The sequence below is a fragment of the Lithobates pipiens genome, unplaced genomic scaffold (genome assembly GCF_037356315.1).
Source record: "Lithobates pipiens isolate NorthernLeopardFrog02 unplaced genomic scaffold, aLitPip1_a1.2 Scaffold_18, whole genome shotgun sequence".
NCBI lineage: Eukaryota > Metazoa > Chordata > Amphibia > Anura > Ranidae > Lithobates > Lithobates pipiens.
In genome coordinates this window covers 251,162,374-251,179,782 of record NW_027507758.1, presented here as the reverse complement: position 1 = coordinate 251,179,782, position 17,409 = coordinate 251,162,374, and the positions used below count along the sequence as shown (strand labels likewise).

The following is a 17,409-nucleotide window of genomic DNA, read 5'->3' as shown; positions in this document are numbered from 1 at the left end:
TTTATCCCTAAAAATACAATTAAATGATACACTTGCAAGCTGGTACAGCAGTCTTATCAACTGAAAAAAAAAAAAGTTTCCTTATTTGCTCTATAATAATATACATACGCTATATTACCAAAAGTATTGGGACGTCTGCCTTTACACACACACAAGAACTTTATTGGCGTCTTAGTCTGTAGGGTTCAATATTAAGTTGGCCCTCCTTTGCAGCTATAACGGCTTCAACTCTTCTAGTTCAACCCCAAAGCTGTTCTGTCGGGTTGAGGCCAGGACTCTGTGCAGGCCAGTCAAGTTCCTCCACTCCAAACTCACTCATCCATGTCTTTATAGACCTTGCTTTGTGGGCAGCTATGTTGGAACAAAATGTCTTGGTATGCTGACGCCTTAAAAGTTCCCCTCATTGGAACTAAGGGGCCAAGCCCAACCCCTAAAAAACAACCCCACACCATAATCCCCCCACCACCAAATGATTTGGACCAGTGCACAAAGCAAGGTCCATTAAAGTTCATGTGCATGTAAAGGTAGGGGTCTCAATACTTTTGGTAATATGGTGTTTGTATGTGGAAGCCATATCTGTGTTATCATTTAACTGCTTGCCGCCTGCCCAACATCATATGACGTTGCGGACTTTGAGCTGTGATATCTGAATGATGCCTGCAGCTACAGGTTTTGCCTGATATGTACTGGCATACCAGGTTAAAGTGGGGTATACACTATGAGAAAAGTGGGCGAACGATCAGCCGATTTTCCTTGATGTTTCACAGCATGTCGGAACCAAGGATAAAAAAAGGATATACGAAAATTCCCATACAACAAAGGCTTTTTTTTGTTTGTTGTTTCTGATGATGTGCAGTCTTTTTCATCTGATACTTCTTGTATGACAGTACACATTACATGAAAATCATTTGAGTGTTCACATATGAGAAAATTTTTGGAGTTTGTCTCTTTGGAAATTTTTGTTTGCAAAATCGGAATCTGATGTCGAAAGTTGTGTACACGCTATAAGAAAATGGAACGTGTGTACGGGGCTTCAGGCAGTGCCTGGACTGTTTAAGCACATCTGCATTCTCCTTCATTTCTGTTTCAGACACAAGGTAGCACTAAAGTATTGTGAGCGAGTTGGGTCATGTGTATGGTGTCCAACCAATCGCTCACCCGTTACTGTTCCTCTTTCTTATTACAAGTTTTCAGGCATGTTTGAAATGTGGCTGTTTTTAAGCAGGTAAGAGGAGAAAAAAAATATATTGGAGACACTGGCGTAGGGTGCAACCCTGCCCCTATTTCAGGGGGCCCAGATGACCTCCATATTACACCAGGCATCATGGCTGGTTGTGGTCCTGCTTCCGCTGAGACTGTCATTGTCTTCGAGCCTTCTGCGGGAGGCAGGAAAGTTCTGGATGAAGGACGGAGGCTGCCTGAGTTAACAAGCAGGTCATTGGTTGTAAGGATGCAGAGTAGTCCTAGCAACCAATCACAAACTTGGAGGTTGTACCGTCCATCCCTCTGTCCACACGTGCTGTGTCTCCCGCGATGTGGCTGGGGGGCACCAAGGAAATGAAGGGGGGGGTTAAAAGTACATTAATGGTGGAGGGGAGGGTTGCTGAGGTTGTTGGGGGGGGGGGGGGGGGGTCTATGGATATTAAAGGGGGAAGCTGAGAACATAAATGGAGGCTGGGAGCTGAGAATGTTTATCGAGGGGGGCTATGGATATTAAAGAGGGGAACTGAGAACATTATTGGGGGGGGGTCTATGGATATTAATGGGAGGGTGCGGAGAACATTAATGGAGAGGGGGGTCTGAGCACATTCATGGAGGGGGGCTATGGATGCTGGGAAAGTTAATGGTGGGGAGTGATGAGTACATTAGGGGAGATGAAGCTATGGATATTAAAGGGGGAGCTGAGAACATTAATGGAGGTGGGGGGACGGGGACTAAGGAAGTTAATGGAGAGGGGCTATGGATATTATAAGGGGTGGGGTTATGGATATTACTGAGCTAAGAACATTCTTAGAGGGGGCGCTGAAGGCATTAGTGGAAGGGGGGGGGTTCTATATATTTATTAAGATGGGAAGCTGAGAAAATTAATGATAAGGGGTTGCTGAGGAGGTTAAGGGAGGCAAGTGAGCTATGGATGTTAATGGTGGGATCTGAGGACATTAATTGAGGGGGAGGGGCTGAGGACATTAATGGAGGGGGGCTATGGATTTTATTGGGGGGTGCTGTGAATTCCAGTGTATTTTGCTAATTCCAAAGAACATAATACTTACCTCTCTGATTGTGTGGCATCACGCAGAGCTCGACCTTCAGCTACTTAACCCTTCAGTCCCTGCAGTACATTGGTCCGACTTTTATGTGGCTTGAGGTCCTTAGATCTCAGGATTACGCAGGCATTGCTTCAAGTCGCATCAAAATTGTGGCAAAATGGCGCAACTTTTAGGTCGCACAAGTGTGAAAGGGGCCATAATAATTTGCTTTAATGCTTCAGTTAATGTATTTATTCTTGCTATGTATTGCCTCATTATCCAAAACCAAACACAAAATTAGAATTGTTATACTGCTTTCTTTCTTTCTTGTAAAAATCTCATTCTGTCACCCTACCTCATTGTGAAATCTATATTTGGGTGAGCAGTCGGCCTACTTTCTTGTTTCATGTCATGCATTTAAAAAAATAGGAAAATGATGAGAAAATTGGTAAGATGAAAGTCCCATTTTGTAGGTAGACATAAACAATATTTTCAAATGTACGTCTTTTGTACATTCCATGACCATTGGGAGTACATTATATATGTTTTCTAGATGAATTTCAGGGCTCTCATGACAAGAAAACATAAATTCAATTTGCACAGGTCTGCACGCATTATTTATTGTTTGATGACCATGCATATGACAGATGCGAGTGGAGGAGAGCCGATCGGTGGCTCTCCTGACAGGGGTGGTCTGCACTGATTGTTTATCAAAGCACCCCCTCGGTGGATGCCCACACTGGACCACCAGGGATGCCACCAGGACCATAGAGATATTTAAGAATACATTTTCTTTTCTTTTTTTTTTTTTTAACTTTACATATTAACTAAATTGTACACTGTACTTTTTTTTAAGGTTATTATCTGATTAATCGATCAATCAAAACAATAATAGCGCAACTAGTCGATTTTGAAAATAATTGTTAGTTACAGCCCTAAATAAAATGCTGCATATATCTTATGCATTAAGATAAAAAAACAGTGTGCACCCCTTAGCCCCCCTAATTGCTACGCCACCTCTCGATCCAGCGATGTCCTTGAGTGCCTCGGCCATCCAGGACTCTCCCTTCTAATTGGCTGAGACACAACAGCAGCGCCATTGGCTCTCACTGCTGTCAATCAAAGTCAGTTTGCCAAATGAGGAAGGGGGGGGTCAGGGCTGCAACGCGGCTCTGTATCTGAGTGGATACACAGAGCTGTGGCTGGGGTGCCCCCCCATATCAAGCTGTTTGCTGTAGGGGCACTTAGCAGGAGGGAGGGGCCAGGAGCTCCAGCCTGGGACCCAAGAAGAGGAGGATCCATGTTGCTCTGTGCAAAACCACTGCACAGAGCAGGTAATTATAAAATGTTTGTTATTTTTATAGAAGAAAAGAGATTTCACAATCACTTTAAAGCTCAGAACATTAACAAAACAAAAAAAAAAACAATGAACAGGGGGATATGTAAAACCATACAACTTTTACTGTGTGATGTAAACCAGTTCACTGTTTAATACTATGTGAACCATCTCCTCCTAGTGGCTGCTCCATATATCCACTCCTGCTTTAAAGAGGAAGTAAACCCTGATGGGTTTTACATCCTCTTTGTTTCCCTGCAAAAGTAAAACATAATGGGCTTACTATGCATCGCATAGTAGCCCATTATTTGTCACTTACCTGACACAGGAGCCTGCGATGTCACCACTGTCCCCTCTTCCACGAAGCATCCATCTTCCTTCCGGGTATTGCGGCTCCGGCGCTGTCATTGGCCGGAACCGCTATGCGTGCGCCGTATACAGCGGTGCCTGTCTTTTTGCAAATATCTCCTAAACCGTGTAGCTTTAGGAGATGTTTCTTGCACCTACAAATAAGCCTTAATCTAGGCTTACCTGTACGTAAAAGTGGTCTGTAAGGGTTTACAACCACTTTAAACATAAACTATAGACAAGCGTATATATACAAATGTGTGGAAATGTTCAAATACTAAATAAAGTACTGTGCATATACAGTGCCTTGCAAAAGTATTCGGCCCCCTTGAACTTTTCAACCTTTTGCCACATTTCAGGCTTCAAATATAAGGATATAAAATTTTAATTTTTTGTGAAGAATCACCAACAAGTGGGACACAATTGTGAAGTGGAACGAAATCTATTGGATTTTTGAAACTTTTTTAACTAATAAAAAAATGAAAAGTGGGGCGTGCAAAATTATTCGGCCCCCTTGCGTTAATACTTTGTAGAGCCACCTTTTGCTGCGATTCCAGCTGCAAGTCGCTTGGGGTATGTCTCTATCAGTTTTGCACATCGAGAGACTGAAATTCTTGCCCATTCTTCCTTGCAAAACAGCTCAAGCTCAGTGAGGTTGGATGGAGAGCGTTTGTGAACAGCAGTTTTCAGCTCTTTCCACAGATTCTCGATTGGATTCAGGTCTGGACTTTGACTTGGCCATTCTAACACCTGGATATGTTTATTTGTGAACCATTCCTTTGTAGATTTTGCTGTATGTTTGGGATCATTGTCTTGTTGGAAGATAAATCTCCGTCCCAGTTTCAGGTCTTTTGCAGACTCCAACAGGTTTTCATCCAGAATGGTCCTGTATTTGGCTGCATCCATCTTCCCCTCAATTTTAGCCATCTTCCCTGTCCCTGCTGAAGAAAAGCAGGCCCAAACCATGATGCTGCCACCACCATGTTTGACAGTGGGGATGGTGTGTTGAGGGTGATGAGCTGTGTTGCTTTTACGCCAAACATATAGTTCTGCATTGTGGGCAAAAAGTTCAATTTTCTTCCATATGTTTGGTGTGTCTCCCAGGTGGCTTGTGGCAATCTTTAGACGAGACTTTTTATGGATATCTTTGAGAAATGGCTTTCTTCTTGCCACTCTTCCATAAAGGCCAGATTTGTGCAGTGTACGACTGATTGTTGTCCTATGGACAGACTCTCCCACCTCAGCTGTAGTTCTCTGCAGTTCATCCAGAGTGATCATGGGCCTCTTGGCTGCTTCTCTGATCAGTCTTCTCCTTGTCTGAGCTGAAAGTTTAGAGGGACGGCCAGGTCTTGGTAGATTTGCAGTGGTCTGATACTCTTTCCATTTCAAAATCATCGCTTGCAGAGTGCTCCTTGGAATGTTTAAAGCTTGGGAAATCTTTTTGTATCCAAATCCAGCTTTAAACTTCTCCACAACAGTATTACGGACCTGCCTGGTGTGTTCCTTGGTCTTCATGATGCTCTCTGCGCTTTCAACAGAACCCTGAGACTATCACAGAGCAGGTGCGTTTATACAGAGACTTGATTACACACAGGTGGATTCTATTTATCACCATCAGTCATTTAGGACAACATTGGATCATTCAGAGATCCTCGCTGAACTTCTGGAGTGAGTTTGCTGCACTGAAAGTAAAGGGGCCAAATAATTTTGCACGCACCACTTTTCAGTTTTTTATTTGCTAAAAAAGTTTAAAACATCCAATAGATTTCGTTCCACTTCACAATTGTGTCCCACTTGTTGGTGATTCTTCACAAAAAATTAAAATTTTATATCTTTATGTTTGAAGCCTGAAATGTGGCAAAAGGTTGAAAAGTTCAAGGGGGCCGAATACTTTCGCAAGGCACTGTATATAATGTTTGGGGGTTCTAATAAGGAAAGTTAGAGGGTCTGCATCTCTGTAGATGCCTTTGGGAATATCTCACCAAAGATTAAATTTTTGTTGCAGGAAATGTCCAAAATCTGACTTCTGGGAAAATCAGTAAGCCAATCACGCAAGCAGGAAATGACATATCTGAGTGGCATTCTGTACCCCATCTGTGTACAAAATGCTTCTAGGTTGCCACATTGCATTGCATTTTACAAAAAATTACAGTGTTACAGATTAGAAAAGAAACATAATTTTTAATAACATTCAATTACAATATGACTTGTGTACCAATTGTATATAATAGATTAATTCATGCTAGATTTTTTTTTTTAATTTACAATTTTTTTCCTATGAAAGTGGAGTTACCCTTTTAATAGTGTTTTCAGCTTGTGTTGCTCAGATACAGTTTAGTTCTGCTTTAAGCACTCTGAAAGAACAGGTTTTGGCCTTTTCTATTTTTTTTATTAAAAAAAAAAACCCTGGCCTCGTTTTCTCCAGTCAAAACCTTTATCCAAGGTGTTTCTTGGACGGGGCTCCTCTTTGCAGCACCCTGTGCTTTCTTGGGACCTCAACTTGGTTCTCTCTGCCCTTCAGAAACCATTCTTTGAACCCACTGGGTATATCCACTAAGATGACTTCTCCTGCAAAGTAGGCTGTTTCCCAAGGCCATCTTTTTTTCCTAAGGTGGTATCAATATTCCACCTCAATGAAGACAGTCTTCCATCTTTCACCAAAAGTACCCAAAGGAAATTGCTTTTCATTGCCTGGATGCAGTCACAGCCATCAGAGTTTACCTGAAAGCAACAGATTCCATCAGGAAGATGGACTCCCTATTTGTCCTACCCTCAGGACCTTGCAAAGGACATCCTGCTTCAAAGGTCACCATTGCTAGATGGACAAGACAATTCACCAGAGCTTACACTCTAAAGGAAAAAACGACTGCACTTTTGGCACATTCCACTAGGTTGATAGGTGTTTACTGGACTTTCTGGCACAAAGTCTCTGTAGCCAGCTGTGTAAGGCTGCCGCCTGGTCCTCTGTTCACCAGGCAAATGTCTAATCTTCTGTGGGTGTGGCTTTTGGCTGCAGCAGTACTCTGAAATTGGTGCTGTTGACTCTTGTTGTTGGTCCTGTTGTCACAGTTCTGTTTACCTAGTTGTTGTCCACCATTTTCATTCATTGTTTTGGGACATCCCGGGGTCTACAAATACTCAGCCTGGGTCCTTTACTGTAAGATGAAGATACAGTGCCTTGAAAAAGTATTCATATCCCTTGATATTTCCCTTGATATTTCCCACATTTTGTCATGTTACAACCAAAAACATAAATGTATTTTATTAGAATTTTATGTGATAGACCAGGGGTCTCCAAACTTTCTAAACAAAGGGCCAGTTTACAAACTTTTGTGGGGGGTGGGGGGTGGTGCAGACCGTGGCTTTTGGGAGTAGAAAAGATCCCAAAGTCAGTGTGGGAAAAAAAAAGAATGCCCCATTGTTTCAGTGGGAGTGGTTGTGCCCCCCATCATGGGCGGCAGTGGGAGGAAATGTGTCCAATTGTTGGGGACATTAGGAGGAATTATGCTTCATCATTGGTGTCATTGGGCTCCATTGTTGGTGTCATTGGGAGGACTTGTGCATAGACCAACACAAAATGGCACATAATTGTGAAGTGAAAGGAAAATGATAAATGGTTTTCAAATTATATCCCTGCTACTGTATTACGCCTGTAAAGCCATCACGATGACCTGGAAACAATCATCCCCCTCTGTTGCCAGCTTGCCCTTATAGAAGGCCACCTACTCAAAAGTTTGACAAAGTGTGGACATATTAGCTAGATTATGATGCCACAGCTAGTAAGAAAGACCTAGATTAGAAGTATACTTCAAGTGAATGAGCCCAGATATTTTTCTATTTTAGTATCGTGCTAACACCACACCCCTGAACTGAAACCTCTCCCCACATTGGGGTAGTAGTTTAGTAGTATGTGTTACATTGTACATAGAATTCAAATTACGGTATATTATTTTAATATGAGACTTTCCCCCACGAGGGCAAATAATGTTTGGCCCCTGCGTGGGCTAGTGTTGTTTTGAATGAAAATGAAAACTCAATAAAAAAGATAAAAAAAAAAAAAGATCCCTATAATCATATATACATAAACATTTTCCATATGAGTCTTCGATATTCTTATTTTTTTTCTTAGCTTTGCACATTTGATGCTTTGTCACAATTCACCTAATGAATCAGGAGTGTAAAAAAGACCATAGATAACTATCCTATATTAGACAATTTTCCACCATTATCTGTGTGATACAAAGCCTTTTTGGCTCCAATGAAATTCTCATTTGTTGTTCATTTAATAACTGCCCATTTACTTACATGAGTCAGAGGTGTTTCTAAATCTTTCCTCCAACAAGCTGAGAAATTCTTTTCATTAGATAATTAGGTAAATGGCAGGGTATCATATTCCTAATTAGTTTTCTTTCCTAAGATCAAAGCTGTCTGAGGATACATCTTGACGTGCCAACTACTATGTGAACACCGATAGTTTATGCCTTCCCATGACAGCCAAACCAGCTGCTGACGAGACCTATGTTTGTAATCACTCTGGAAAAAATAACATTAAAGGTCCAGTTCACATTATTGTCAATCAAGCCCCGATGAAGGGGTTGCTCTTGGATCCCTGAAATGCATTGGTACTTTTTGCCTTCCCCCTACGGTAATCAAAATAAAGTCGTATCTGGACCTCGTAGCAGTAGTGTGGCACTTCGATTAAGATTTTTATTACATGACACTACAAGCCAAGGAAGGACTGTGGAGATCCTCTGGGGTGTAGAAGCTGCCTGCCTGGGAACCAGATCATTTACATCAACACCAGTACTTTAAGATAGCAGGACCAGTGAAATAGCCCTATGGGTCTAGCATTATTTTTCCACTTTCCTCAACTGTTCTCCAAAAAGGGAACACAGACATCAATTAAAATTAACATGGTTTCTATTACTTTCACATTGCATCCCAAACTAAAAAAAAAAAAAAACCTGTAGTTTGACTTTAAATGGTATCCAAATCCAAGAATAAAAATTTAATATATTGCCGCTTACCAGTCCTTTGATGTGGTGGCTACATTCGATTTCCCTTTCAGACTTTTTTCCTTTATTTTCATCTGGTGTTCCTGCCAGGAGCACACGTCATGTCTTAGGGTGACAACACTCACTCACTATACTGTATCTGTGGAGGAGCAGCATTGCCACCTTAAGACAGGAAGTGCTTTACGACCGCAGAACACACCCCCACCCCTTATCTATAACATGGAAGAACATGTTCTGTAGTCTTCAGATATAGCTGGGGGAAAATGCTAATTTATAATAGTGCAGCACAGGAAGGAAGCATAAGAAGTTTCATCTCATTTAATTCCTGGCAGGATATGAATGTATTGTTTATACACTTATTGACAAGATATACCAAAACACTTTTAACCACTTCCACTCTGCCGTACGTATGAATAAATCCTCGGACAGGAAGGGTGATATCTTGGTCATTGCTGTGGCTGCAGCAAAGATTGAGATAGCCTTTTTAGAGCCAGCATTTCTGTACATGGTAAAAGTGATCTGAGCAGCTATAAAGCCGCTCTATCACTTTTACAGGTGTCGGAAGGGGTCCCCCCCTCCCACCCACTGCCTTTACTCGGCTCTCCTGAGTGATGGGAGGCCTGGTACAGCCTCTGCTTCGTGTGCGGTGATCGCACCACACTTAAAGAGGAGCTGCACAAAAAAAAAAAATATATTAAAAGCCAGCAGCTACTAATATTGCAGCTGCTGACTTTTAATAATATCACACTTACCTGTCCCAGGTTCCAGCGATGTCGGCGGCAGATGACGAGCGATCGCTCGTCTCGCTGCAGCCATCGCCGCCATCCTCTGTCAGGGAATCGGGAAGTGAAGCAAGAGGGCTTCACTGCCCGGTTCCCTACTGCGCATGCGCGAGTCGCGCTGTGCTGTTTCCCCGCTGTGTCTCTGGGAACTGTGTGTTTCCCAGAACACAACGGGGGGCGGAGCCATGCGGCGGTGGGCGGAGCCATGCGGCGGTCTGGCCGGAAGTGGGTGCAGTTACCTGGATTATCCAGGTAACTGCACCCCCCTCCCCCCCGAAAGGTGCCGATTGTGGCACCGGAGGGGGGGAGGGATAATACTAGCGGAACTTCCCCTTTAGGGTGAAGAACCGCTTTAAGAGGTATTGTAGCGAACATCAGCACGAGAGAAATAATTCTAGTACCAGACCTCCTGTGTAAGTCTAAACTGGTAAGCTGTAAAGGCTTTTAAAGCATCACCTATGGAGATTTTTAGGTAATGTAGTTTGGCGCTGTTCCATGGGCGTATGCAATTTTAAAGCATGATATGCAAGGTATCTATTTACTTGGCGTAACATCTTTTTTTTTTTTTTTTTTTTTTTTTTTTACAAAGAAGTGTACTATATTGTGTTTGAGTATTCATTCAAGTGCATTTTTTGCCTTGGAAATTTGCGCTTCATAAACCACGGGGAAATGTTGTGCGACATAAAAAAAATTGCAACAACACCCATTTTATTCTCCAGGGCTTCTGCTTAAAACGTTCATAATGTTTGGGTGCTCTATGTAATTTTCTACAAATAAATGCAGATTTTTTTTTACATGTATGAGAGAAGTGTCTGCATGTGCCTGGACTAGAAGTAGTTTTATATATATTTAACAGACCAAAAAAGAACAAGTTAGTATGTTCGTTGTCAGCATTATCATACACTTAATGGGGAACTATACTCATCTTCAGTCCAGTGATACGGTGTCCTGGAGCTACCAACAGGTCGCTGGCATCTTTGGGTTCCTGGCTGGCTTCCGAGTATCAATCACTGGACACTTTGATTAGCCGTGCCAAGATGATATCACTCCGTGCATGCAGGTGTTCAGTCAGCTTGGCATTGCCCATTTGTAGCACAAACATGATTGGATAATTCTGCAGAAGAATGTGCATGTGCATAAATCCTGCTTAAAGTGTATGTCCAGGGCCGTCTTTAAGGCAGGGCAAAAGGGGCAGCTGCCCTGGGCCCTGTCATTGTTGTGGGGCCCAAAGCAGTTGCCTCACACTTGCCAACTATCCCAGTTTAAATTCCCTTGTCCCTTGACGGTTTAGTGCTGTGCTGTGTCCCAATATCTCAGTGTGAAGTGCTGCTACTAATGTTGCCCAGGCCTATTGTTTAGTACAGATGACTCACCTGCAGACCCTGTGTTTACATGTAAATAACCGGCATTCATATGTAAATAGCTGTGGCCAGCGGCAGGAATATGTAAATAAAGGCGGCATTCATATGTATGAACCAGCTATGAGTAAGCACTAGCCTTAATGCGAAATGCGTCAGCTGTTAGCATCTTTTGATGTGATGTCATTTGCTGTGTTCCTAAATATTATTTGAATAAAGCATCGTTTTAGCTTTGGAGTGCGGCCGTCCAGAGTTCTGTCATTATCGGCATTCATATGTATATGATGCTCCCCTGCAGTGAGAAGATGATGTGCTGTAACCTCCAGCAACCAATCGGTGAGCAGTATTACAGTACAGTAATCTCTAGCAACCAATTAACAAGCAGAAATAATTTGCTGTAACCTCTAGCAACTAATGAGTGAGCCGTAATGTGTGCTGTAACCTCTAGCAACCAGTCAGTAAGCAGTAATAATACACTGTAACCGCTGGCAACCAATCGCAATTGCTGCCTGATCTGATACAGTAAGTGATTTTAAGTTTAGCTGCTATTTATTGTATGCCTCAGAGCAGGTGGAGAGTGAAATTGCCCCAAGAACATTTTTGCCTGGGGTTCAATCAAAATTAAAGACGGCCCTGTGTATGTAAAGTGAAAACTTTTGTTCTAGTTTTGTATAGAGTGGGGAAAGGTTAGATCTCATGTCAGGTTTTTACTGCTATCCAGGGTCCCATTGGAGATTGTCTCTTACTGCCTGGTAAAACATCAGCAGGACAGTAAGTGAGGGTGAATCTCTCTGTTGGAGCCTAGATAGTGGTAAAAATCTAACAGTGACATAACGCAAATCTAAACGCAGAGGAAAGCCAGCACTCCCAACTATGTTCCAGAATTACCATTTACTGACGCCCTATATCAGCAAAAAAACACCAATGTTTCAAGAGTATGCTGACCCCTTTTCTCAAGGTAACAGACAAATTCCAATGGTTATGTTGGGCTATACAATACATGCACACAATATACTAACTACCCAAATCAAAAACAAGTGTTGTCAGACAGGCTGTCTGTTCTAAAGTTCACAATGCACAAACTCAGAATTATGGTCGTGGTGTGTTGCAGCTTTGTCACTGGCATAATTCTACCCCATCCCTTTGCAAGCAATACATTTAAGATTTCTCTGACATCTGCTTCCCTCAGTCCATTTAAACACTTGCAAACAGTACTGAGCCCTGGCATGTTTAACACTCAAAAGGCATTGTATGCGAATCATTAAATCTTTTTTAGACTTCATTATGAATTTGGTCTGGCACTCCTTTTGGTTAAAGCTCTGAAAGGCATTGCTGGATGCCTATTGGAGGGTGGCCGAGGTTGCATGTGAGCTGCTTAACCCACACCTAGTGAGCTTTTTGAATGATTGTCTTCTTTCCATTTACTACTCTGTATTAGTAAGCAAGTTCCGGTGCCTCTTGGATGTACAGTGCCTTGAAAAAGTATTCACACCCCTTGACATTTTCCACATTTTGTCATGTTACAGCCAAAAACGTAAATGTATTTTATTGGCATTTTATGTGGTAGACCAACAGAAACTGGCACATAATTGAGACATGCAAGGAAAATGATAAATGGTTTACAACATTTTTTAAACATAAATATCTGAAAAGTATGGGATTGTCTCTACCATCAAAAGTTAGGTATGTCTCTTCCAGCTTTGTGCATCCAGAAAGTCACATTTTTGCCCATCCTTCTTTGCAAAATAGCTCAAGTTCTGTCAGTTTGGTTGAAGAGCATCTGTGAGCAACAATTTTTAAGTCTTACCACAGATTTCCAATTGGATTTAGGTCTGGGCTTTGACTGAGTTATTGTCATTGTTATTGGCATATGAATATGCTTTGATCTAAACCATTCCATTGTAGCTCTGGCTGTATTTTTAGGGTCGTTGTCCTGCTGGAAGGTGAACCTCCACCCCAGTCTCAAGTCTTTTGCAGACTCTAACATGTTTTCTTCTAAGATTGCCCTGTATTTTGTCTCCATTTATCTTTCCATCAACTCTGACCAGCTTCCCTGTCCCTGCTGAAGGAAAGCATTCCCACAACATGGTTGCCACCACCATGTTTCACGGTGGGGATGGTGTGTTCAGGCTGCTGTGCAGTGTTAGTTTTCTGCCACACATAGCGTTTTTCTTCCAGGCAAAAAGTTCAATTTTGGTCTCATCTGACCGGAGCACCTTCTTCCACATGTTTGCCGTGTCCCCCACAAGGCTTCTCGCAAACTGCAAACAGGTCTTCTTATGGCTTTTTTCTTACCACTCTTCCATAAAGGCCAAATTTGTGGAGGGAACAACTAATAGTTGTCCTATGGACAGATTCTCCCATCTGAGCTCTACAGCTCCTCCAGAGTTACCATGAGCTTCTTGACTGCTTCTCCGAATAATGATCTCCTTGCCCAGCCTGTCAGTTTAGGTGGACGGCCATGTCTTGGTAGGTTTGCAGTTGTGCCATACTCTTTCCTTTTTCGGATAATGGATTGAACAGTGCTCTGTGAGATGTTCAAAGCTTGTGATATTTTTTTTTATAAACTTAACCTGCTTTATACTTCTCCACAACTTTATTCCTGACCTGTCTGGTGTGTTCCTTGGCCTTCATGATGCTGTTTGTTCACTAAGGTTCTCTAACAAACCTCTAAGTGCTTCACAGAACAACTGTATTTATACTGAGATAAAATTACACACTAATTAGGTGACTTCTGAAGGAAATTAGTTCCACTAGGTTTTAGTTAGGGGTATCAGAGTAAGGGTGAGCTGAATACAAATGCACACTACACTTTTCAGATATTTATTTGTAAAAATTTTGGAAAACCATTTATCATTTTCCTTCCACTTCACAATTATGTGAGACTTTGTGTTGGTGTATCACATAAAATTCCAATAAAATACATTTACATTTTTAGTTGTAACATGACAAAATGTAGAACATTTCAAGGGTTATGGATACTTTTTCGAGGCACTGTATCCCTTTGAACCTTATGAGATTTAAAAATGTCCAATTTTGTTACCAACTTGTGAACTTTGAGGGTAGAGTTCAGTACATGTTCTTTGTTCCCTACACACAGTTTGTGGTTCATCAGACCACTATCATTTCAAACCTCCCTACTGATGGTATGAAAGTATACATAAAGGGTTGACTGAAAAGAGTCTATTTATAAATCATTAATTTACACATTTGTGCAGGCTGCCCAATTATGGCCATTATTTCTGTAATATATTAATTCATATGATCTTCAGCTCCATATAGTGGCCAGAAATGCAGTATTTTTTCTCATTTAGCCACATGATGGAGCTGACGATCATAGGAATTAATCTTTTACAGAAATCATGGCCAAAATGTGTGCAGTCTCCACTAATGTGTGTGGCATTCATCCAACAAATGTTTTATAAACAGATCCGAAAGTGTATGCTAGGGCAACAAAAAAAAGAAAACAAATGTTTCTTCCATACATGCACATTTCCCTGTGTTTTATTTCTATGAAATCATTGCCGTACAAAAGAATACCTGTTGATCTGCAGAAATCCAGTGTGCTTCTAACTTTGAGATGACAACTCTGTACCTTTGTGGCACCAAAATTCTATCCAGTGTTTTCATCCATCTGTCCCTCTCCACATGCCTACATTGATATGATTCCCAGCAGTACAATGCTGCTACAATGACTCCCAATAGCCTGCCCATACACTGTGTGTAGGTAAAGGACTCTTAAGTGATGCAGGAACTGAGTTCCCATCAGCTGCCACTGCCAGAATTTTATATTCCAGGTGATGATGTCACTTTGAGTGATACAAGCTGTTTCACAAACGTACTGTATAATAAGGGACACAGGATGAGCAATGTTTCTGCCTCCAGGAGATTGGACACTGGCAAACAAAGCTGTAAAGACAAACTAGTGTAGCCCCTTGCACTCCCATTATGCTTCAGTTTTAAGCTAGAGTCCTGAGAAAATAGACATCTCTCCTCAGAGAGAAGCAAGATCTCTCTAACTTTTTATGTTTTTTCTTTTTTTCTGGCAATCTAGTTTAGTTGCTGCAGAGGGGGTTCATTTTGCAGCTATATTTTATTGGCTGATCCTTGACATAGTCTTGGAGAATGTACCCAAACCCCACAAGAATAGGGGCTGGCATTTAATGTGTCCTGAAAGCAATGGGCTCTGCTGAGGCACTCTCCTTGACACCTTTGGTGTAACTTGTGGGTCAGCTTTAGAGTGCTGTATAGGTCAAGGGCCATAATACACCTGTCTGCTGGAACCCTGTCCCTGAAGACACCATAGGGAGTATGGCCACCAGGAAGTTCAAGGCTACTTGGATTACACATGACCTCTGATTCCTGCCTAACTGCTTCCAGGTTTCCATGCTGTGAGGGGACTTCAGGATATCTTAGAACCACCAATTGGGAAGTTAGGGCTTTTCCCTTGTGGGAGCCTGGTGTGTGATTTACTACTCTGGGGAGTCCCCAAAGGGGGTATATTCCAAGTACAGACTTCAACACTCTTGGTCTTAGACCAGCACAGGGAAGAGTAACACAATATTTGATACTGGTACCCAGTATCAGTTACTCAAAGAAAAAAATAAAGTGCAGCGCTTGTTCAATAAATAATGATTAAACAAGTGAAACGTGCAAAAATGGTGACAATCCAAAACCAAAATAAAGTGGCATTCAAACAAAATCAATATTAACATGTAAATGGACAATAAAAAATTAATAAAAATTAATTCATATGTGAGTCCATAAATCATAAATAAATGTCCATAGAAATATCAAAAAAATCCAACAGATAGTGTGACTTGATTGAATAAAAATAATATACTTGACCACGTGGGACCCGTCACCTTTAATCACCACTAATAAGATGGGGGCTTACCAGATCACCAGCGACCCCCTGTTTAAGGGAGGTCAGTCAGCGCGTATAATATCACAAAGACTACTGGCCCAACACTCCTCATACACTAATTTAATTTAACTTTTTTAGACTGGTCTAGATCAACATTTGGTCTTAAGTACCATCTTGGCCTATGTTTTTTTTATTTGTGTAGAATAAAGATCACAAATCTCTCATGATTCTGAAGAATTTTTTTTATTTGAAAGATTTACAACCAATTAGGTTATCAAACAAGATTGTGTAAATGTACTCCGTGCCAAAAGCATAAAAAATAAAATAAAAAAGTGAAAAATTTGTGAAAAAGACTCTACTGTATGAACAGATGTAAACAATTCCGCAATTGCAGTAGCGATATTACCTATATTGTGAAGCTGCTCCCCTGATTGTACAAAAATGAACAATAAATATTTAAAATAAATAGAGGGCGCTTATGTGAATAATACAAAACAATAATAGACGCATCCCTGAAGACATTTACACGAAACGTACGTCGGAGCATAACCCTGGTCACGTGATCTCCTGGTCCCACTTCCGACTTCTGGTTGTCTGGTTATCCTTGAAACTCGGGTGGAACGCACGCTGGCTACGGAGATAGCCCACGGCTTCTATGCCCTACGGTTCAATAATCAAATGCACAGCCGTAGTGCCGGGTGGGCACCACCAAATGTAAGAGGCCATTTGGCTTATTGATTATATTTTAAATAATTTTAATAAACAGTCTTACGTTATGGAAATGTATATTGTCTCTTCTATATCCCTTGCTTAACCATCCGGGATAGAGGTTCTCCTGCTAAAGACACAATCTCCATATGTGAGCAGGCACAATCCTGCACAGGGATTTTATGACTCTCTTTTTAACTAAAGAAATCCAATACATCTGGTAAGCAGAGCAATTGTTCTAGCACTGTGAGGTGATGAGTCCCTCTTCTGGTGAAGGATCTTTTCACTGAATACAAAGAAGTTGCTTTAGAAGATTGCAGTGTTCACATTACCATTTGGTTTATTATCTACTGGGACTTTGCTACTACACACGTTTATTACTTTTTATATTTCTCCGTGTGTCAAAACACTAATGTCACTTATGCTTTAAAGGCGTGAATTTATTAAGTTGCATAGATCTAGTTTTCACTCACCCATATGTTTATTTTTGTTGTGTATCATTCACATAAGCGCCCTCTATTTATTTTAAAAAATCAAAGATGGCAATAAAATAAGACGTGATACTCTTTGCTTCAATCAAATTTAAAGAAATGTAGTGAAAAATAATGTAATGCATAAAGAAATAATCATTAAGTTATATTAGGGTCTTTTTTTTTTTTAATACTCGCCGATACCAGCTACCGATACCTACCGTAACTTTTTTGTTTACACTTCAGCTGTCAGCAATGGTACAAATCATTGAAAAGTTA

General features: G+C 41.2%; 1 protein-coding gene across 1 annotated transcript in view; it reads left to right on the top strand.

Moving 5' to 3' along the window:
• Nucleotides 1-17,409, top strand: part of PEX7 (peroxisomal biogenesis factor 7) — a 367,801-nt gene that overhangs the window by 177,543 nt on the left and 172,849 nt on the right. The gene's annotated exons all lie outside the window — the stretch shown is intronic.